Here is a 24,664-nt window from a genome sequence, read left to right on the forward strand (position 1 = left end):
ATTGAAAATCTTTGGTGGAAGTTGAAGAAAATGGTCCATGACAAGGCTCCAACCTGCAAATCTGATCTGGCAACAGCAATCAGAGAACGTTGGAGCCAGATTGATGAGTACTGTTTGTCATTCATTAAGTCCATGCCTCCGAGACTGAGTTATTAAAGCCAGAGGTGGTGCAAAAAAATACTAGTGATGTATTGGAGTGTTCTTTTGTGTGTTTGTTTTTCATGATTCCATAATTTTTTCCTCAGAATTGAGTGATTCCATAATTTTTGCCAGGGGATGTAGTACCTGGAAACCCATGCCATGAAGCTACTGGGGCAAAGATTTTGTGCTGATGTTAATGACAAAGGAGTTTTAGACTCTGGAGTTATGGACTCAGCAGAGCGTTGGTGATTTTTATCGATCCACCATGTGCCAGCACATGGTGACACCGCTCTGTAACTCTACGTGGTCTCCTCTTCGTGGCTGAGTGCCTGTAGTTCCTAACTGCTTCCACTTTTTAATAATATCATACACAGATGATTGCTTGTGGAATATTTAGGAACAAAGAACTTTTACAAACTGAGTTGTTACAATGTTGACCTCCTATTACAGGACCAGATTTGAATTCAGTGAACTCTTTAGAATAATGCATTCACATATGTTTATATGTAAACTCTGACTACATAACTACTGGCTGGATTTCATACGCCTGCAGCCATGGAACTGAATGAAAACTCTGAATTCAATGATTTAAAGGTGTATCACAATAGTTTTGTCCAAAGAGATATATAGAAGTACTCGTATATACAATCAGTTTATCATACTGTAAAGCGTTAGAAGTTTTGCACTCCTAATTAGAAGATGTAGTGCACAGAAGGAATAGCAATAAGATTCAGATAGAAAACCTTTGGCACTGTAGATATGACACTTGAGATGCAGAGTGAATTTACTAGTACTTTTATTCACAACAGATATACTGTGGGTACGGAAAGTATTCAGACCTCTTTAAAATTTTCACTCTTTGTTTCATTGCAGCCATTTGGTAAATTCTAAAAAGTTCATTTTTTCTGATTAAAGTACACTCTGCAGCCCATCTTGACTAACAAAAACAGAAATGTAGAAATTTTTGCAAATTTATTAAAAAAGAAAAACTGAAATATCACATGGTCATAAGTATTCAGACCCTTTGCTCAGACACTCATATTTAAGTCACATGCTGTCCATTTCCTTGTGATCCTCCTTGAGATGTTTCTACTCCTTCATTGGAGTCCAGCTGTGTTTAATTAAACTGATAGGACTTGATTTGGAAAGGCACACACCTGTCTATATAAGACATCACAGCTCACAGTGCATGTCAGACCAAATGAGAATCTTGAGCTCAAAGGAACTGCCCAAGGAGCTCAGAGACAGAATTGTGGCAAGGCACAGATCTGGCCAAGGTTACAAAAGAATTTCTACATTACTCAAGGTTCCTAAGAGCACAGTGGCCTGCATGATCCTTAAATGGAAGAAGTTTGGGACCACCAGAAGTCTTCCTAGACCTGCCGTCCAGCCAAACTGAGCAATTGTGGGAGAAGAGCCTTGGTGAGAGAGGTAAAGAAGAACCCCAAGATCACTGTGGCTGAGCTCCAGAGATGCAGTAGGGAGATAGGAGAAAGTTCCGCAAAGTCAAGCTGCCATCCACCAGTCAGGCTTTTATGGCAGAGTGGCCCGACGGAAGCCTTTCCTCAGTGCAAGACATATGAAAGCCCGCATAGAGTTTGCTCAAAAACACATGAAGGACTCTCCAACTATGAGAAATAAGATTCTCTGGTCTGATGAGACAAAGATAGAACTTTTTGGTGATAATTCTAAGCGGTATGTGTGGAAAAAACAGGCACTGCTCATCACCTGCCTAATACAATCCCAACAGTGAAACATGTTGGTGGCAGCATCATGCTATGGGGGTGTTTTTCAGCTGCAGGGACAAGACGACAGGTTGCAATTGAAGGAAACATGAATGCGGCCAAGTACAGAGATATCCTGGATGAAAACTTCTTCCAGAGTGCTCTGGACCTCAGATTTGGCCGAAGGTTCACCTTCCAGCAAGACAATGACCTTAAGAACACAGCTAAAACAACAAAGGAGTGGCTTCAGAACAACTCTGTGACCATTCTTGACTGGCCCAGCCAGAGCCTTGACCTAAACCCAATTGGTCATCTCTGGAGAGACCTGAAAATGGCTGTTCATCAACGTTCACCATCCAACTTGACGGAACTGGAGAGGATCTGCAAGGAAGAATGGCAGAGGATCCCCAAATCCAGGTGTGAAAAACTTGTTGCATCATTCCCAAGAAGACTCATGACAGTGCTAGCTCAAAAGGGTGCTTCTACTCAATACTGAGAAAGGATCTGAATACTTATGACCATGCGATATTTCAGTTTTTCTTTTTTACTAAATTTGCAAAAATTTCTACATTTGTTTTTTTTTTCAGTCAAGATGGGGTGCAGAGTGTACTTTAATGAGAAAAAAAATGAACTTTTTAGAACTTACCAAATGGCTGCAATGAAACAAAGAGTTAAAAATTTAAAGGGGTCTGAATACTTTCCGTACCCACTGTATAGTTTATCATACACGTCTCTTCTTTTAAAGCTTTAACCTTATTCATTATATTTTCAATTAAACACTTTATTATTAATATCTAATGTTGGAAGAAATACATTGATCAAGTGATATGTAAAATTAGACTAAGAACGGAGTGGTAATGGTGGACATTAGGACCCAGCGCTCTCATGAGCAACATAGCTGAGCTCAACATGCCTTCCAGACACTGGTGGACTAAACCTACACATATATGGTATTACAGAGATCTCCCCTCCTTTATCACTGGCACCAGGGATTTTATGTGACTGTAACTGGAGGTTGCTATGACCATTACACATGCAGCCTTACAAGGTTGGTTTTATTTTGTCACATTTTGCATTCAGTGACTCACTCCTTCCTACTTTATTGCTGATGTTTAGGAATACAGGGACGACTTGCATAGTGACATGCATCTTGTGACAAAGTCACTGGCAAAGTACTAGAGGGGAGATATGTAGCACTGAGATTGATAGCTGCAGTAATTGTACATAGGAAAAAGGTTCCAGCACACAAGTGAGCTAAACAGCCATCTTTGGTGCTGGGATGATTGAACACCTATAGAGAGGGAGGAACTCTGAGGATATAATTCACAGCCTTTCAGAGCATTTGGTGTGGGGAGGGCCTGGAGGTGAAAGCTCTGAGCTGTTTGTTTTCACACGTGCTGGATGTATGGAGATTGCAGGTCTCCTGGTTTGAATCCCTTTGTTAAAGGACATGAAAGCTGGACTCTAAGCCAGGTGGGCTGGCTAACCAGCACTATTGTATGGACTTGTTATTTTATGTTTACCCTTCTGCCGGACAAAAGCTGTATTTATGTTTTCTGGTGACGTGGTTTATGAAGATTGCAATAAATCAGCCGCACTTTAAATAGAAACGGTTCCTGTGTCTGCCTCTTTAAGAAGCCGAGAGAGTCGATTTACCACAATCTGTACATGACACGGATAAGATGGTGTTTTTTTCCTACAGATGGCTGTGATCTCACCTGTACTATAGTGACGGAATACATCAGCCGCCCATGAGACGACAGCTGCAGTCATGCAGAATGAGGGGATAGCACTTATGTTATCAGGCATCAGCCACAACATGCGAGAACCACTCATATTTTTAAAGGGAACACACAAGTCCACCATGTACGAGGGTGTGTCTTCAATAAGCAATCACAGATCCTCTCGCTCCAATTAGAAGGGGTTTTACATCGCAAACAGTAGTAAAGGGCGCAATGTGCCGCATAGCAGCATTGGTGATGCCAGACTGCTGTCATTCAGGTGACGCACAATGGAGCTCTGATTCCTGATCTACAAGCTGCAGGGATATAGACTCATAGAAGAAAAAAGCGATCAAGATCACCCAAAAGAATGTTTCTCAATATAAAAGACAAATTTTATTGTATGAATATAAAATGCAAAATGTAATACACATGCTTGACAAAAATGGTGCAAATACATACACTATAAAAAATCCATCGTAATGTAGGACCGATGGGGTCCATTCTGTGAGATTCACAACAGCTCAGTGCCCATGTGCACTGTCATTAAATGACCCACCTAGCCATACTAGAGTCCAAGTAAATGTACAAGTATTTAAAGATGTCCAGGAAAACAATACTGGTCTATAGTAAACAGTTCATTGAATGGTCACCAAATAGTTAAGCATCAAACTATCCACAAGAGATAGATGTATGAACAATTAATTCATACCTGGACACAGGACCATATGGTGTGGGAGCTCACAGGGGGGCCACGCGTCCACCCCAACGCGCGTTTTGGCACTGCCTTCCGGAGGCGTAAACCATCTCAGGAGGTGTGTCTCTTTAAATGATAGCCCAGCCAATGGGTGAAGATGGGAGGACCATGAGTGACGCACGTAGCGTCGCGGTTGCCGTGGCCACCCGGTACGTCGGCGTCATGCGGCGGATCACGCGAAAGTCACGTGGGTCCATGTGACTCTGCAGGTCCTTGCAGGTAGACGCCGAAGACCACGGAGCGCTGTGCCAGCCCGTGAAGCGCATGCGTACAGATCCTATCGGCCACAAACACTGTCCCAGAGCTCAAAGAATGCAGTACATAAACAGCATACCCCCCAATGTTACATGTCACCTTTACCACAACTCATACAATGCGATCTGAAGGTCAGTTTAGCAATACATTTAAATCTGTATAATAATACATCATATAAAACACAATATATCAGATATGTTATAATTAATAGAAAAGTTTCATACATTAACCATCCCAAAGACAACATGTACATACTTTATAATGTCTTCATTCATATAAATATAGATAGTTACCATATCAGTGTACAGACAATAGCTTACATATAATAAAAGTGACAAACATCACAACCACTACAGTCCTCACTCCTAAATTATCCATACATGTGATGTAGTCATTATGGGGTCCGAAATATATATATAATCATGCACTACATCCCACAAGAATGTAAGTGTCCCTATAGGGGAACATGTGCGCACCCACAAATATAGACAGAATATCATAGACAGGAGGTGTCCACGCCTGGCATGACAAAACCCCAAAGGAGTCCGTACATGACTCGACGTGGACACCCCCTGCACTGCATGAGACACCTGGCCAAACTGCAATGGATAAGCTCTCATACAATGGGTACAAAAAAAATTATTACAATATCAACGGGTCAGAAAGCCAATCGATGCACAGTAAGGCACTTGTCATTCCCAGATCAAGTGAATTTTCCTCTCCACCCATGGTCGAAGATAAAAGGCATCACAAGAGATGTAACTAGGCCACATCCATCCCAAGAAGATTTAGCAACAAATATAGATGGATACACACTGTGAAAAATAAAATCAAAATTAAAAACAATTTAAAAAACAATATAGATGTATGTTGCAGGCAGAGAGGGATCAGATAAAAGGGACAAAACTGAGGTTCTCGTTCAATCCATTTGTATGTACCGTACCTAAATTCCAAATCCATCGTGACTGTAGTTGAGCTAAACGCTGACTAAGTTTTCCTCCACGAATTCCGTACTTAAGTAAATCAATCCCTCTGATCTTTAATAGGGAACTATCACAGCCATGACATAGCTTGAAGTGTCGTTGTATTGTCCTGAGTGTGGAAGTGTCCATGCTGTCGGTGGCTGCCAAAACACCCAACACATGTTTCCTTACTCTCCCTTTCAGTTGGCGCGTAGTTAGGCCAATGTAGATTAGTCCACAAGGACAAGTGGCATAGTAGATGACATAGCGTGAGGTACAGGTGATGCGGCTCCTGATTTCATATATCTTAGTGCCAGCTGCATTAGTGAAGGTATTCACTCTTTGCACATTAGGGCAGGCAACACATCGACCGCAAGGAAAGCTTCCACACAGGACTTGAGGCACCCAAAATTGTAGTCACGGATTCAGTCTGGTAATGACTGTGTATCAGTTGGTCCCGTAGATTTTTGGAGCGACGTACAGTGATAGATGGACGATCAGGAAGAATTTTTGACAGCGTGGGATCTGTCAATAAAATTGGCCACACCTTGCTCAAGCATTCCCTCATACGTCCAAACTGCCCATGGTAATTTGTTATGAATCTCACTTTGTCCTCCATCTATCTTGGGGCTCTTTTTTTTATATAATAATTCATGTCGACTAGAGTATTTGGCACGATGATATGCTCTTTTTACCATGCGTCTGCTATAGCCCCTTTCGTAGAATCTATTTTTCAGGTCTTCTGACTGTCTAACAAATTCCATGTCGTCAGAGCAAATCCTACGCTAACGTAGGAATTGGCCTGTTGGTATAGCCTGAATCATGTGAGGGGGATGAGAGGATGTCGCATGGAGTAGCATATTTGTAGAAGTGTCTTTCCTATAGATACTAGTCTGTAAGAAATTATTTTGATCCCTAGTAAGGGTCACATCTAAGAAATTAATTACATTTCTATCCCACGTAAATGTGATAAAAATGTTCATATCATTCTTATTGAGGGATTCCATGAACTCAAATAAAGCTTCAACAGTACCCTGCCAGATATGTGAGCTATTGTCTGTACACTGATATGGTAACTATCTATATTTATATGAATGAAGACATTATAAAGTATGTACATGTTGTTTTTGGGTTGGTTAATGTATGAAACTTTTCTATTAATTATAACATCTGATATATTGTGTTTTATATGATAATGTATTATTATCCAGATTTAAATGTATTGCTAAACTGACCTTCAGATCGCATTGTATGAGTTGTGGTAAAGGTGACATGTAACTTGGGCGGGTATGCCGTTTATGTACTGCATTCTTTGAGCACTGGGATAGTGTTTGGGGCCAATAGGACCTGAACGCATGCGCTTCGCGGGTTGGCACAGCGCCCCGTGGTCTTCGGCGTCTACCTGCAAGGACCTGCGGAGTCACATGGGCCCAAGTGACTTCCGCGTGATGCGCCGAATGACGCCGTCATGGGTCGCCCTGGCAACCGCAACGCTACATGCGTCACTCATGGTCCTCCCATCTTCACCCATTGGCTGGGCTATCATTTAAAGAGACACACCTCCTGAGTTGGTTTACGCCCCCTGAAGAAGGCAGCGCCGAAACGCGCGTTGGGGTGGATGCGTGGCCCCCCTGTTAGCTCCCACACCATATGGTCCTGTGTCCAGGTATGAATTAATTGTTCATACATCTATCTCTTGTGGATAGTTTGATGCTTAACTATTTGGTGACCATTCAATGAACTGTTTACTATAGACCAGTATTATTTTCCTGGACTCTAGTATGGCTTGGTGGGTCACTTAATGACAGTGCACATGGCCACTGAGCTGTTGTGATTCTCACAGAACGGACCCCGTCGGTCCTACATTACGATGGATTTTTTATAGTGTATGTATTTGCACCATTTTTGTCAAGTATGTGTATTACATTTTGTATTTTATATTCATACAATAAAATTTGTCTTTTATATTGAGAAACATTCTTTTGGGTGATCTTGATCGCTTTTTTCTTCTATGAGTCTATATGGGTAGCGATTTACCCTTATTAGCATCCTCAGGTGTGAGTTATTTTGTCTCATTTAATATGCACCAGTTGAGAATTATAAGTAAGCTGCAGGGATATAGCAGAGCACATCCCATTTATAGACTGATGCGATCTGCTGATGAACAATAGAAGACAGCTACAGCACATCTAGCATCTCTGCTCAGCATTTGGGGCAATCTCCTGTGTCCTTTCCCTTGTTTAGTACTGGTTCAGCACCACAGTGATGGGCTGCTCTCCTCTGGGCACTACAGTCCTAGATTCGGCACCAAACCGGTGGGCAGCTCTCCTCTGGGCACTGCATTCCTAGATTCAGCACCACACCGATGGGCAGCTCTCCTCTGGGCAGTACAGTCCTAGATTCAGCACCATAGTGGTGGCCAGCTCTCCTCTGGGCAGTACAGTCCTGGACTCAGCACCACACCAATGGGCAGCTCTCCTCTGGGCAGTACAGTCCTGGATTCAGCACCACACCGATGGGCAGCTCTGATCTGGGCAGCACAGTCTAGATTCAGCACCACGTAAGTGAGCAGCTGGTCAGCTGGACATTATAGTCAAATTTTGGTGCAACACCACGGAGGGCAGTGCCATCCAGATTCAGCATGACACTAGTGGACTTCTTTGGTGCCTCTGGCTGCAACAGTTTCAGCACTTCTGCCTAGGACAGCTCCAGCTTCACTTCTACCTTGAAGAAAATGTCCTTCTCCTCTTGCCCCTCTCTGATATCCTCAATTATAAACCAATGCACTGGTTATTGGCACAAGAATAAGTCAGCGACTGAATCCAAGTATACAGCAGGATTGGACAAGGCTATTTGTATTGGTGTGAAATGGCTCTTAAGCATGTAATTTCCTTCTGTGCCCTTATTAGAGTGATATGTTTTGTTCATGGACTTCCTAAACCAGAAAGTAGCCAAGGTAAACTTACTCTTAAATAAGCAATTAATGCTATAATTTAGCATCGCTTAGATAGTGTTTATGGGCCAGATTATAAGCAGTTATTATAAGCAATTATTATAGCAATTATAAACCAGATCCTGTGTGCTAGAAATGTGTATTGCCCTCTAGAAAGAAGACAGAATGTACAGTACAGACTAAAAGTTTGGACACACCTTCTCATTTAAAGTTTTTTCCGTATTTTCATGACTGTGAAAATTGTACATTCATACTGAAGGCATCAAAACTATGAATTAACACATGTGGAATTGTATACTTAACAAAAAAGTGTGAAACAACTGAAAATATGTCTTCTATTCTAGGTTCTTCAAAGTAGCCACCTTTTGCTTGGATGACTGCTTTGTACACTCTTGGCATTCTCTTGATGAGGTTCAAGAGGTAGTCACCGGAAATGGTTTTCACTTCACATGTGTGTCCTGTCAGGTTTAATAAGTGGGATTTCTTGCCTTATAAATGGGGTTGGGACCATCAGTTGTGTTGTGCAGAAGTCAGGTGGATACACAGCTGATAGTCCTACTGAATAGACTGTTAGAATTTGTATTATGGCAAGAAAAAAGCAGCTAAGTAAAGAAAATCAAGTGGCCATCATTACTTTAAGAAATGAAGGTCAGTCAGTCTGAAAAATTGGGCAAACTTTGAAAGTGTTCCCAAGTGCAGTTGCAAAAACCATCAAGCGTTACAACGAAACTGGCTCACATGAGGACTGCCCCAGGAAAGGAAGACCAAGAGTCACCTCTGCTTTTGAGGATAAGTTTATCCAAGTCACCAGCCTCAGAAATCGCAGGTTAACAGCAGCTCAGATTAGAGACCAGGTCAATGCCACACAGAGTTCTAGCAGCAGGCACATCTCTACAATAACTGTTAAGAGGAGACTTTGTGCAGCTGGCCTTCATGGTAAAATAGCTGCTAGGAAACCACTGCTAAGGACAGGCAACAAGCAGAAGAGACTTGTTTGGGCTAAAGAACACAAGGAATGGACATTTGACCAGTGGAAATCTGTGCTTTGTTCTGATGAGTTCAAATTTGAGATCTTTGGTTCCAACCACCATGTCTTTGTGCGACGCAGAAAAGGTGAACCGATGGACTCTACATGCCTGGTGAAGCATGGAGGAGGAGGAGTGATGGTGTGGTGGTGCTTTGCTGGTGACACTGTTGGGGATTTATTCAAAATTGAAGGCATACTGAACCAGCATGGCTACCACAGCATCTTGCAGTGGCATGCTATTCCATCCGGTTTGCGTTTAGTTGGACCATCATTTATTTTTCAACAGGACAATGACCCCAAACACACCTCCAGGCTGTGTAAGGGCTACTTGACCAAAAAGGAGAGTGATGGGGTGCTACGCCAGATGACCTGGCCTCCACAGTCACCAGACCTGGACCCAATCGAGATGGTTTGGGGTGAGCTGGACCGCAGAGTAAAGGCAAAAGGGCCAACAAGTGCTAAGCATTTCTGGGAACTCCTTCAAGATTGTTGGAAGACCATTTCCGTTGACTACACCTTGAAGCTCATCAAGAGAATGCCAAGAGTGTGCAAAGCAGTAATCAAAGCAAAAGGTGGCTACTTTGAAGAACCTAGAATATAAGACATATTTTCAGTTGTTTCACACTTTTTTGTTAAGTATATAATTCCACATGTGTTAATTCATAGTTTTGATGCCTTCAGTGTGAATGTACAATTTTCATAGTCATGAAAATACAGAAAAATCTTTAAATGAGAAGGTGTGTCCAAACTTTTGGTCTGTACTGTATATGGGGAGAATACAGCTGACATGTTCACTGTAACCCAACGATTAAAGTAATTTAACTAAATCCATCTTCACAAATCAACTCTTAAAGGAATAAAGCACCTTTTTTGTTGAAAGCAGTCTTAGTAACATGTAGTTGTGTATTTAGGATTATTCTTCTATAGTTTATGTTTAGTAATTATTCCTGAATTTATTCATATTTAATTTACATATATAAACTCGGCGATGAGTTAATTGTAATATTTCTGCCTCTTTATCCCTTCTAGACAAGGCGCTGCATAATAGAGCATTAAGTGTAGAGAGACCACTGGAAAAACAGGCAAGTTTCCAGACTTTTACATGGTTTACTGCATTTTGTGCAGAGAATTTATAGAAAACATTTCCAAACAGATGTGTTGTGCTTAGTGGGCTGCCGATAATTATTTAATAATATCATATAATGTGTACTGTAACTGTTAATAAATTACCATAATTATTGTACAACCTTGATCGATTCTAAAACAGATGGACTAATATGTCATGCAACAGATGCACAGACTAGACTACTATCGGACACAGTAATATTCTTGCAAACAAACACTTGTATTTAGGAGCATAGATACTTTGGGTAGTGGGATCTATTAGCTTGCCGAAGCAGATACAGTAAACAGAGGAACACGTAAAGGTAAAATGTATTAACCTCAGGCATTCATTGCTAATGAGACTTCTTTTATTATAAATCATACTGTAAATGTATTTCTTTTTATAACTACCTCTAATAACCAATTTAATAGCATCGATTTTTCCCAATTTAGTAGTGATGAGCGAGCGTGCTCACTTCTGCTCTGTACTCGCCCGAGCATCTCACTGCTCAGCGCTCCGCGACTACTTCCGAAATGCTCGGCCGGGAGCTCGAGTCCCTGCCCCGCATGTTTGGCGCTGTTTTAACAGTGAATAAACATGCAGAGATTGCCTGCCACTCACTGTAATGCCGTAGCCATGTTGGTTGTGGCATTACAGTGATTGGCTGGCTGCATAGCGTTATCGGGTCTATATTAGACTCTGTGACCCTATGCACGTCACAGTCTACCCTTCAGACAGTCAGAGTAGGGAGAGGTGCTGCTTAGCTAGGGAGAGAATTGGCAGTTTATTAGTTAGGTATAAATATTCCACATCTACTGCAATAAATAAATATATATATATATATATATATATATATATATATACACACACACAATTGAACTAACAGTCCTTCTAAGGATTAATCCAGCTGCATATATTATTCCTGGTGATAGTAGGAGTTAGGGAGGCAGAGTTTGAGGACAGTGTATACAACAGAAAAGGAGCAAGTTCTGTCTTCTGCTGTTACAGATATCCATAGCCCTAGAAATCAGGGCTACTTTTTTATTTCTTTTGCTCTTAATCCTGATTATTTATATCTATATCGCCACTGCCTAAAACTGTGGTCATCAGACGTGATCCGATATTACTGCCGTAATAATCGTCACTTTTTTTGGAGCGTGCCAAATATCACACTTCATTGAAAATGGGCAAGGGACGGGGAAGTGGATGTGATGCTAATGGTGCACGCAGAGGCCGAGCCCTTTGGCAAGATTAAACTGTGCCTGCTGAGGGAGCACAACAAACACCCACATCATGTCGAACTACTTCCAAATTCTAGGGGGCCGCGGAACACCACTCTTGAAGCCAGAGCAGTGTGAAAAGGTTGTTGGTTGGATAGCAGATAATGCTTCCAGTCAGTTTGCCACCACCACCACCACCCTGTCTTCCACACGGTCCAGTCTCAGTAGCCGTGAGTCTGGACTACATATTCCTCACCCTGTTCCTCCTTTCTCCCAGCATGCCGAGTGCCCAGAGACAAGTGATCCCAAACTTGGACACTCTGAAGAGCTGTTCACTTTTCCATTTATAGATTCGGGCCTCTTGCCCAGCCCACTTCATGTAGTGATGCCCAAATATTTGAGCAGCCACAGTCACATGAAGGTGACTGTGGGAAAGTGCAATTAGTGTTGCAAGAGGTGAATGATGATGATGAGACACAATTGCCAGCAAGTCAGGAGGAGGCCCAGGATGCGTACGTGGAAGACGAGGTGGTGGACAATGAAGCCACTGACCCAACCTGGCAAGGTGACATGCATAGCGAGGACAGCAACACAGGGGGCGAGGGAGGCGTAGCACCACAACAGACAGGACACACGGTGGGCAACTGTTCCCCGGAACACCAACACAAAGGAAGTTGCCAGTCCAACTGTTAGGTCTTCCAGAGTCTTGCTCTTTTTGAAAGACTGTTCAGATAACCCCAAAAAGGCCATTTGCAACATCTGCCACGCCAGCATCAGCAGGGACAGCAAAACTACCAGCCTAACCACCACCAGCATGCTCAGGCACATGACAGCAAAGCACCCGATTAGTTGGGTCAAACACCAGGGTCCAGGATCAGTGTCTTCGGGTAACACCATTGCCTGTTGTGCGTGCACGCCAATCCTCTATCCATGGTGCAGGCGAAGATTCCTCCCGCCCTGCACCTGTCGTTGCTCACTCGCAACCACGTCCTTGTCCCAGCGCAGCGTTCAGTTGTCCCTACCTCTGTCCTTTGTGAACTGTGGGGCATTGGCTGCATATTTGCGCTTGCTTTCAGAGCTAAACTACCATATTTCTAGACTGCTTGCACTTGAAATGTTGCCTTTTAGGCTCGTGGAGAAGGAATCTTTCCGCAACCTCATGGCAGCGGCCATCGCTTGGTACTCTGTCCCCAGACACCACTATTTCTCCTGGTTTGTCATTCCCGCCTTACACAAGCAAGTGTCCCAGAACATTACCCGTGCCCTCAACAATGCAGTTACGGGGAAGGTCTACCTAACCACAGACACATGGACAAGTGCTTGTGGGCTGGGACGGTACATCTCGCTGACGGCACACTGGGTTAATATAGTGGAAGCCGGCACCCAGTCGGACCCTGGGATGGATCACGTCCTCCCAACGCCGAGGATTGCTGGACCTGGGTCAATCAGGGTCACCCCCACATTCCACAGCTCCTGCTCCTCCTCCTCTTCAGCCTCCATCTTTGAAATGACCACATCAGTTGGAAGCTGGAAGCACTGCAGCACTGCATCGGCCAAGTGACAACAGGCTGTGCTGAAGCTAATGTGCTTAGGGGCCAAACCTCACACCGCTGCAGAGTTGTTGATTTGACAGCTGTAACAGAGCAGGCAGATCTGTGGCTGTCACCACTGAACCTACAGCCAGGCATGGTCATGTGTGACAATGGCTGGAACCTGATGGCGGCTCTGAAGCTAGGCAAGCTTGCACATGTACCATGACTGGTCCATGTGCTCAACCTAGTGGTTCAGTGGTTTCTCAAAACCTACCCAGATCTGCATGATTTGCTTGTGAAAGCACGCTGCGTGTGTGCCCATTTCCGAAAGTCTCCTACAGCTTCCGCCGCCCTCGATGTGCTTCACCAGCGTTTGCAGCTTCCAGCTCACCGACTGGTGTGTGATGTCACCATGCATTGGAACTCAATGATGCATATGTTGGGAAGCATTTGTGAGCAGCAGAGAGCAGTACCAGATTCAACATGCCCGTCAGTATTCAGGTCAGCCTCCGCATATAAGAGCTGATGAGTGGGCATGGAAGTCTGACATCTGTGCCGTCCTCCAAAACTTTGAGGACTCCACGAAGATGGTGAGCGGCGATGACACCATAATTGGCGTCACCATATCGCTTTTCTGTCTACTGAAACACTCGCTGCTCACAATTAAAGAGGAGGCGTTGCCGGCAGAGCACGATGAGATGGAGCAAGGAACCATACAGAGTGATGCCACACAGCCCAGCCTCATCTCATCTCAACTCGGATTGGGTGATTATGAGAAGGAGGAGGAGGAATAGGAACTGTTTTCCTGTGCTACAGACAGTCCTATCCACACAACAGTCATACCGTCTGTTCAGCGTGGATGGCCTGAGGGGAGGGAGAATGAGGAGGAGGATGAAGAGGAGGAGAGCATGGACAGTCGTCTTCTTGGTCAGGACAGGGATGACTTGGCTGTTGGCAGTCTGGCACACATGGCTGAGTTTGTTACACTGCCTTTCCCATGACCCTCGCGTTGTACGCATTTTGACCGACCGTAATTACAGGTTGGTCACACTTCTAGACCCACGCCACAAGGAGAACTTTCTATTTCTCCTTCCCGTGGTGGAGAGGTTTAATAAAATGTTGCAGTACCAGAAGGCCCTTGTTGAGGAATTAAAAAAAATTCCCATCTGAAAACGCTGGTGACAGAGGTCACAGTTCCTTGGACAACCAAGGAGTACAGGCGAGGGAGACACAAATATGATGCAGAAGTGGCAGGGGAACACTGTCAAAGGTGTGGGACAGTTTTCTCAGACCCTCCCAGCGCCCAGGCCCTGATGCGTGGGGTATTCTGATAAGGAGGGAAAAGTTTTGGAAGATGCTGAAGGAGTACCTTGCCGACCGTACCAATGTCCTTCGTGATTCCTCTGTGCCTTATAACTATTGGGTAACCAAGCTGGACATGGGGCATGAACTGGCTCTCTATGCCTTGGAGGTCCTGGCCAGCCTGCCGCTCGCGTTTTATCAGAGCGGGTTTTTAGTGCCACCGGGGGCATTATAACTGATAGGCGCATCCACCTATCAACTGAAAATGCCAACAGGCGGACTCATCAAAACGAACAAGGGCTGGATTGGGCCAGACTTCTCAACACCATCGGATGATAGCAGCAGAATATAAACTCAAATCCAGTGGCATTTTTGGGGGGTCTATTCCCATGCACCTCTTCAAACCCAGACATGGGTATACGCTTCTTGATTTTGTCTATTTTCTGTTGTCCTCCTCCTTCTCCTCCTCATCCTCCACCACCATATCACCAGGGTGACTGTGATGCAACACCCACATAATTTTTTTTAAGGGTGTTTATGATGCCCGTAGGAAATTTTTTTAGAGGTCTACCTCTAACATTCTGTATGTTATATAGAATGTTCATGTATGTTTTTCAGCCCATGAACTTAGTGCATGGGCATTACCAGTTTGGAGACCCACTCCTTAACAATGGTAACAATTTTTTTAATGAGGCCCTCCTTGACGTCTCTTCAAAGGGGGTATTGGAGTGCGTCCTAATTTTTGGCAGCCCTCGAACTTGCTGCATATGCAATAACAGTAGATGGAGACCCACTACTTAATAATTGGAACAACAAAGCATAGCCGGCTGATGGCCCTCTAACAATAGTAAGAGCTACCTGATGGCCTTGTAAAAATAGGCTTTGTGACTTTCACAGTCCCTCCTTCATAAATGATGTGTCTGATCATGTCTCACACCACATGGCCAGATAAGGTGTTAAAATGACATTTACGGGTGAATGTATTTTTCACCGTTGAAAGCAATGCAAAAGTGCAAAAACGCATAAAAAACACTACATGTGAACATAGCCCAAGGTATGGAGGAGCATTTTTGGTTTTGGTTATTTATTTTGCCTTATATTGAAGTAATTACCCTGGAAAGAATGTTCCTTAACATTTTTTCCATTTTAGCTTAAAAGTGACGTAATACTCTGACAACATGTTCACAGCAGTGACCTGGGAGTCAGAGATGCTTCCAGGGGTCTTCCCCATGCTGTTCCTATATCATTTTGACACTTTTCCCATCGATTTGGCCAATTTTTCCAGGGGGCCGCCGGAAAAATGTTCAAGTTTGCCATTGACTTACATTGGGCTTGTTGCTCGGGTCGAGCACCCGAGCATTATGATTTGCTCGACTCGAGCAATGAGTACCCGAGCATTCTAGTGCTCGCTCATCACTACTATTTAGGTTACTATTTTATGAATGGAATTGAATGCCTAATTGAGTTTAAGTTTAAGCACTCAGCATTAATGAAGGAGACATTAAGTGCAGCTCTCCAGAAATTACATAATTAGATGGCTGAAAGTAGGTCATAAATTTATTCTTTTAGATGATCCCTATGGGCTTCACCAATTAGATGGAACTCCACTCACTGCAGAAGTTCTTGTTCAGAAGATTGCTAAGAGAATATATGAAGAGAATGACAGAGGAGTTTTTGACAAGATTGTTTCCAAGCTCCTAAACGTTGGTAGGTGAAGATTTTTCATACCTACAAATTATCAATTAACCAGTTATTCCCTGCAGAAAATATTGGAACATTTCCTTGTAATTTATTCAGGGGGGTCACCCAGAAGGTAAATTAATTTTAGCTCGCTCAGATATGTTTGTCACGGAGGCAGTAACCCATTTTGGCCTTGTCCTTGATGATGTAAAGTTTGCATGCAGAAAAACTCATACTGTAGGTCTCTGTAGAAATTGAAGCCACAATGATGACTGGCTGCAAACTTTCTCTAATTTTCATTTTATTTTAGATTGATTGAAGTAACAAAAAATCTGTTGCATAATGCAGTTTCTAAAAAACTTTTCAATTTGCATATACTTACACAGTAATGTGTGATAAGTGAGAATTATGCAATGCATGCAGTAGACCTTTGTTTTCTAGATGTCTGTACATATCTATATATAGGTATACATTTAAATGTACAGTAAATTGTTTGTGCAGTTAACCCCTTCACGACCTTGGCTGCATTCATACGTCCAGTTCGCCTGGTACTTACCAACCTTGGACGTATGTATACATGCAGGCGATTTTGCGCGCACAGAGGTTGTGTGCGTGCGATCGCCGCCGGATGTCAGTTGATTCTGACAGCAGACACCCGGCACCAGGAGCGGTACCCACACCGCTCCCGGTGCTTTAATCCCCTAAAAGCTGCGGTCAATATCGATTGCAGCATTTAGAGAATAGGCAGAAGGAGGAAGCCCCCTCTGCCCTCCGATTGGCGCCCCACGACGTCATCGCATGGGCCCGATCGTTGTAATGATGACCCGACATTGTCATGACGACATCCAGGTCTCTAGAGCTAGCAAACTTGCTACATCATTATTTTTTTCTAGATCAGATCAGCACCATGGTCACCTCTGCCTGGATATTATGACATCATGAAGCAGCCGCTCACCCAGAACTTCTTAGCTACTTAAGGTGGGTACTTATGAATACGTCCTGGTATTCATTGATCTCTTCCCTTGGTTGCCTGAAGCTTGGGCAGTGACCAAAATTAACGCAAAAGGAAAAATAAAAAAATTGAAAAGTGAGGTGGTTTGCAGATATGGAGTGTCCAAACCATAGAGAGTGACAGAGGCAGACACTTCACTTGAAAACTGATGAAACAGATCACGGCAACTCTGGGGATCGAACAGGCTTTCCATGTTCCCTATCAATCCCAAAGTAGTGGGAAGCTGGAACGCCTTAAAATAGTTGTCCACTACTATTTAAAATAGCCCAATTTGTTTTTATGATGAAAAGCAGCTTCTTTCTAATTACCACCCACTGCTGTTTCTGCCTGTGAGCTGCGCTATCACTGGCTGCTCACAGGCAGCATGTGACCCCCCCCTCCCCCGCTAACCTATCATCATCTCAGGTTTGGCCTATCATCACCTTGCACCCTCATCAGGTTTGGCATATCATCACCTCGCGCCCTCATCAGGTTTGGCCTATAATCATCTCTCGCCCTCATCACGTTTGGCCTATTATCATCTCGCGCCCTCATCACGTTTGGCCTATCAGCATCTTGCGCCCTCATCAGGCTTGACCTATCATCATCTCAGGTTTGGCCTATTATCCTCTCGCGCCCGCATCAGATTAAGCCTATCATTATCTCGCACCCTCATCAGGATTGGCCCATCATCATCACTTGCCCTCATCAGGTTTGGCATATCATCGTCTTGCGACCCTCAACAGGTTTGGCCTGTCATCATCTTGCACTCTCATCAAGTTTGGCCTATCATCATCTAGCGCCCTCATCACGTTTGGCCTATTATCATCTCGTGCCCTCATCAGGATTGGCCTACCATCATCTCACGCCCTCATCAGTCTTGGCCTATCATCATCACTCGCCCTCATCAGAATTGACCTACCATCATCTCGCGCCTTCATCAGGTTTGGCCTATCATCATCTCTCGCCCTCATCAGGTTTGGTATGTCATGACTTCTCGCCCTCATCACGTTTAGCCTACCATCATATCGTGCCTTCATCATGTTTGGACTATCATCATCTCGCGCCCTTATTAGATTGGGCCTACCATCATATCACGCCCTGGTCAGGATTGTACAAACAACGACCAACATATCTTAAGGAAACAATGGCTGAAACCTCGGTAAATCCAGAGTCAGCCAGAATAGTCTCATATAGCATTTAGAACAGAAAAAAACATGAGTACAAAGTGGCATAAAAAGTTAAAGTTTTATTTAGTCAATCTGTAAATAACTTACATTAATATATTAACATATGTCACCAAATACTGTATACACCAGCTGAGGTAATATTTGTTGGTGACATATGTTTGATTTTCGGTGATTGCCTGTGCTATTACGGGCCGATGTGCGCCTGCGCCGCTGCCCCCCGACTTCCGCGCATGGATTTGGCTATCTTTATCCCCTGTGTGTGGTCTCCGGATGCGTGACCGCACTTGCTGGAGATGCATACAGGGGGCGTGACGGCCATTATCCATGGGGCCGAACGGGTTTGGTACTGCCACACATGCGCCGCTTCAGGCCTTCATTTGATCCTGATTTGCATGATGATGCTCAGTATTCATGGGGCAGAGCGGGTTTAAAACTACCACGCATGCTCCGTCTAAGATCCTTATTTATCTTGAGCTATGTGTTTCAATCACATGACGCACCATGTGACCAATTGTGGGTGTATTTATAAATGTACTGTTCATTCTCTTTCATTTACCTGTCTCTTGATGAAGCTTTTTACAAGCGAAACATGTGTCGAGACACCTTTGCCACCTGTCCTCCGTGTCACCCTGGACACCATATACAATTGTGGTAAGCATCTGGTAAACCTGGGTTTGGTTTAAACATTTTTATGTGCTCCACTTCTAATATACAGCCTTATTCTATCCAGTATATCTCTGGAAAGATACCACACTATGTATATGGACTCTATCTTTTTAGCTTGGGTATGATATGCCTTTGCAGGTAGGACTGCGTTTTTCTTCCAGCACATTGCACTTTGTCATGTATTACATTAATATATCCATAATATAAATATAAGTTATTTACAGATTGACTAAATAAAACTTGAACTTTTTATACCATTTTGTACTCATGTTTTTTTCTGTTCCTCATCAGGATTGGCCTACCATCATCTCGTACCCTCATCAGGTTTGGCCTATCATCATCTCGCACCCAAATCAGGTTTGGCCAATCATCATCTGAAGCCATCATCAGGTTTGGACTACCATCATCTCGCACCCTCATCAGGTTTGGACTACCATCATCTCGCATCCTCATCAGGTTTGGACTACCATCATCTCGCGCCCTCATCAGGTTTGGACTACCATCATCTCGCGCCCTCATCAGGTTAGGTCTACCATCATTTCGCACTCTCATCGAGATTGGCCTATCATCATTTCGCTCTCTCATCGAGATTGGCCTATCATCCTTTCGCTCTCTCATCAAGATTGGCCTATCATCATTTCGCTCTCTCATCAAGATTGGCCTATCATCATTTCGCTCTCTCATCAAGATTGGCCTAACATCATCTCGCTCTCTCATCAGATTTGGCCTACCATAATCTCGCACCCTCATCAGATTTGGCTTATCATCATCTCGCACCCTCATCAGATTTGGCCTGCCATCATCTCGAGCCCTCATCAGGTTTGCCCTACCATCATCTCACGCCCCCTCATCAGGTTTGGCTTATCATTTCACGCCCTCAGCAGGTTTGGCCTACCATCATCTCGAGGCCTCATCAGGTTTGACCTATCATCATTTTGCACCCTCGTCAGATTTGGCCTACCATCATCTTGCGCCCTCATCAGATTTTTCCTATCATCATCTCAGGTTTGGCATATCATCATCTCACGCCATCATCAGGTTTGGCCTACCATCATCTCGAGCCCTCATCAGGTTTGTCCTATCATCTCATGCCCTCATCTGGTTTGGCTTATCTTGCGCCCCCATCAGGTTTGACCTATCATCATTTCGCACCCTCATCAGATTTGGCGTATTACCATCTCAGGTTTGGCATATCATCATCTCGTGTCCTCATCAGCTATGGACTATCATCATTTCGCTCCATCATCAGGTTTGACCAATCATCATCTGGAGCCATCATCAGATTTGGCCTACCATCATCTCGCACCCTCATCAGATTTGGCCTACCATCATCTGGAGCCCTCATCAGGTTTGGCCTATCATCTGGAGCCTTCATCAGGTTTGGACTACCATCATCTCGCGCCCTCATCAGGTTTGGCCTATCATCTCGCTTCCTCATCAGGTTTGGCTTATCATTTCACGCCCTTATCAGATTTGGCCTACCTTCATCTCAGGCTTGGCCTTCCATCATCTCGCGCCCTCATCAGGATTAGCCTACCATCATCTCGTGCCCTCATCAGGTTTGGCTTATCATCATCTCGCGCCCCCATCAGGTTTGACCTATCATCATCTCAGGTTTGGCATATCATCATCTCGCGCCCTCATCAGGTATGGCCTATCATCATCTCGCGCCCTCATCAGGATTGGCCTAACATCATCTCACGCCCTCATCAGGTTTTGCCTATCATCATCTCGCGCCCCCATCAGGCCAAACCTGAGATGATGATAGGCCAAACCTGATGGGGGCGCGAGATGATGATAGGCCAAACCTGATGAGGGCGCTAGATGATAGGATAAACCTGATGAGGGCGTGAGATGATGGTAGACCAAACCTGATGAGAATGCCAAATGATGATAGGCCAAACCTGATGAGAACGTGAGATGATGATAGGATAAACCTGATGAGGGCTCGAGATGATGGTAGGCCAAACCTGATGAGGGTGCGAGATGATGGTAGGCCCAACTTGATGATGGTGCGAGATGATTATATGCTAAACCTGAGATGATGATAGGCAAAACCTGATGGGGGCGCGAGATGATGGTAGGCCAAACCTGAGGAGATGATAGGTTTCGCGCCCCCATCAGATTTGGCCTATCATCTCCTCAGGTTTAGCCTACCATCATCTCGCGCCCCCATCAGGTTTTGCCTATCATCATCTCAGGTTTAGCATATAATCATCTCGCGCCATCATCAAGTTGGGCCTACCATCATCTTGCGCATTGATCAGGTTTGGCCTATCATCATCTCATGCCCCCATCAGGTTTGGCCTATCATCATCTCAGGTTTGGCCTATCATCATCTCGCGCCTTCATCAGGTTTGGCCCACCATGATCTCCACCCTTGTCAGATTTGGCCTATCATAATCTCGCGCTCAAATCAGGTTTGGCCTATCATCATCTCAGGTTTTGCACATGTTTGTGTGAGTGTGTGTGAGCGTGTATGTGTGAGCTTGTCTGAGTGTGTCTGTGTGAGCGTGAGTGTGTGTGTGAGAGTGTGTTTATGTGAGTGTTTGTGTGAGAGCGTTTGTGTGAGTGTCTGGGTGAGTGTGTGTGTTTATGTGACTGTTTGAGTATATTTGTGGGAGTGTGTTTGGGAGTGTTTGTGGGCGTGTATGTGTGAGCATGTTTTTGTCAGCGTGTTTGTGTGTTTAAGTGAGTGTGCTTATAGGTTTATGTGAGAGTGTTTGAGGGAGAAAGTGTGTGTTTGTGAGTGTGTGGGATAGTGTGGGTGTGCATGTGTGGGCGTGTTTGTGTGTGGGCGTGTTTGTGTGTGGGCATGTTTGTGTGAGTGTGTTTGTGTGGGCGTGTATGTATGAGCATGTTTTTGTCAGCGTGTTTGTGTGAGTTTTTGTGTGTGAGTGTTTATGTGAGTGTGCTTGTATTTGAGTGAGTGTGTTTGTGAGAGAAAGTGTGTGTTTATGTGAGTGTGTGGGATAGTGTTTGTGTGGGAGAGTGTTTGTGTGGGAGAGTTTGAGAATGTGTTTGTCTGAGTGTGTTTGTGAGTTAGTTTTAAATTAATGTGAGTTCAATAGTTAGAAAAATCTGATACTTTTCATAAATTATTAGGTGTAATTTAAACATTTTGCTATCAAAAAAACAGCATCCTCCATATCCACTCAAGCTGTCTTATCCATCACCAAGATAGATGCGTTTTCTGTCATTTAGGTAGAAGTAATCTTCAAACAATTTGCTTCTAATTTAGACAAAGTAGCTAGAAGGTATAGCTTGCAAACCCTACATGTGATGTTTGCCTATTAAACAATAGTTGTAATATGTATTTGCGAAACTTCCATTTTCTCTATGCCTGACCTACACTACTTAATTTTTTAGCAGGTAGTAGTACATTGATAGTTTTTGTGTTTAAGAGTGCGTATGTGTGTGAATGAGAGAGCATTTGTGTGAGAGAGTGTGTGTCAGTGATAATTGTGTGAAGCAGTGTGTGTGAGATTGTGTGTGTTTGTGTGAGAGAGAGTATGTGTGTAGGAACGTGTGTCTGTATGAGAGAGTGTGGAGTGTGTGTCTGAGAGTGGGGGTGTAGGATAGTGTGTGTGAGAGAGAGTGTGCTTGTGTGTAAGAGAAAATGTTTGACAGTTTGTGTGTTAAGAGTGTGTTTGTGTAAGTGTGTGTTTGTGTGAGATTGGGTGAGTATGTGGGTGATAGAGTGAGTGTGTGTATGAGAGTGTATTTGAGTGTATGTGTGTGAGCGTGTCAGACTGTATTAGAGTGTGTAGGAGAGTGTGTGAGCGAGTGATTGTGTAAGAATGTGTTTGTGCAGGAGTGTGTGAGTGAAGGAGAGATGGTGTGCGTGTGAGAGTGTGTAAGAGTGTGTGTATGTGTATCAAAGAGTTTTTGTGTGTAAGGGTGTGTGTGGGATTGTGTGTACATGTGAGCGTGCATGCGAGAGTGTGTGATTGTGTTTGTGTGTAAGAGTGTGTTCGTGAGTGTGCATGTGAGATTGTGTGTGAGTGCGAGAGAGTATATAAAAGTGTGTGTGAGAGTATGCTTTCGTGTGAGAGTGTGTGGAGGGGAGAGTGTGTATGAAGGAGAGTGTCTGGTCTGAGAATGTGTGTGTGAAAGAGTATGTTTGTGTGAATGTGAGTGCGTTTGAGTATGCCTGTGTGTGTGAGTGAGAAGTTTTTTTGTGTGTGAGAAAGTGTGTGGAGGGGAGTGTGCAAAGGGAAGTGTGTGTGTGTAGGAGAGTCCAAGAGAGAGACTGGAAGGAGACAAAGCGCAGATATGGAAAAGATAGCACAATTGCGCTCACCTGGTTTGCATTCTGTACACACAACCACTGAAAACACTTAAGGCTGCTGCAGACCCACGAGGAGATAAAAGCATCGATACTAGAAAACAAATGTCAAATCATTAAACCATTTACAATTAGAGTGGCATTCGTCATTCTTCCTACAACAGCGCAGAATCCACCCATTTGTTTTTCAGTATCGATGTGTGTAGGAGAGTGTCAGAGAGTGAGAGTGTCTAGAGAAAAAGAGTGTGTGTGAGAGAGTGTCTGGTCTAAGAATGTGTGTCTGTGTGAATGTGAGAGTGTGTGTGAGATTGGGGGAGAGAGTGTTTTTGTGTGAGAGAGAGAGTGTGTGTGTGAGACAGTGTGAGAGTGAGTGTGTATGAGAATGTGTGTTTGTGTAGAAGTTTGTGAGTGGGGGAGATTGTGTGTAGATGAGTGTGTGTAGGAAAGCGTGTGAGAGTATGTGAGAGTGAATGTGTGAAAATGTGTTTGTGTGAGAGTGCATGTTTCAGAGTGCGTGTGTGGGTGTAGGAGCGTGTGTGTGTGTTTGTGTGAGGGTGTGTATGTGAGAGATTGAGCATGTGTGCTTCTGCAGAAGTGTTTGTGTGAGAGTGGGGGAGAGTGTGGGTGTGTGTGGAATGTGAGAATGTTTTGTGTGAGGGTTTCTGTGTGTGAGAGTGTGTGTGTATGAGTGTGAGAGTGTCTGGTCTGAGAGTACTTATATGTGAACGTGTGTGTGAGTGCCTTTGTGTAGGAGAGAGTGTGTATGTGGAGTGCCTGTGTGAGTGTTTCTGTGAGTGAGAGAATGTGAGAGAGAAAGTGAGATCGAAAGATAGTGTGCGTGCGAATGTGTGTGTGTGAGAATGTGTGTGTTAGAGAGTGTGTGTAGTATGTCAGAGAGAGTGAGTGTGTGACGGTTTGTGTGTGAGAATGTGTGAGTGTATGTGTGAGTGTGTGTGTGTGTGGCTAAGTGCCCATGATGAAGAAATGCTGCATATTTTTTACGCTTCTCCCTGGCAGGAAAAACGCATGCGGATTTTACATGATTTTTTCCTGCCAGGTAGAAGCGTTTGTCAAGCGTTTTTGCAGGCATTTCTGCATGCGGCTTATCAAGCGCTTTTCCAAGCGATTTTAGCATCAATTGGAAAAGTGC

At 44.0% G+C, this 24,664-nt stretch overlaps 1 long non-coding RNA gene across 1 annotated transcript in view; it reads left to right on the forward strand.

The window, feature by feature from the left end:
• The window catches only part of LOC141165174 (uncharacterized), a 51,116-nt gene that overhangs the window by 21,597 nt on the left and 4,855 nt on the right, over positions 1–24,664 (forward strand). Inside the window, exons 2-4 of the long non-coding RNA XR_012251082.1 lie at positions 10,570–10,622; positions 16,296–16,406; positions 17,273–17,357. This is a non-coding gene — a long non-coding RNA (uncharacterized lncRNA). The remainder of the gene's footprint in view (positions 1–10,569; positions 10,623–16,295; positions 16,407–17,272; positions 17,358–24,664) is intronic.

This window comes from Phyllobates terribilis, unplaced genomic scaffold (genome assembly GCF_046119375.1).
Source record: "Phyllobates terribilis strain yellow unplaced genomic scaffold, ASM4611937v1 Scaffold_11__3_contigs__length_659146591, whole genome shotgun sequence".
NCBI classification, from domain to species: domain Eukaryota; kingdom Metazoa; phylum Chordata; class Amphibia; order Anura; family Dendrobatidae; genus Phyllobates; species Phyllobates terribilis.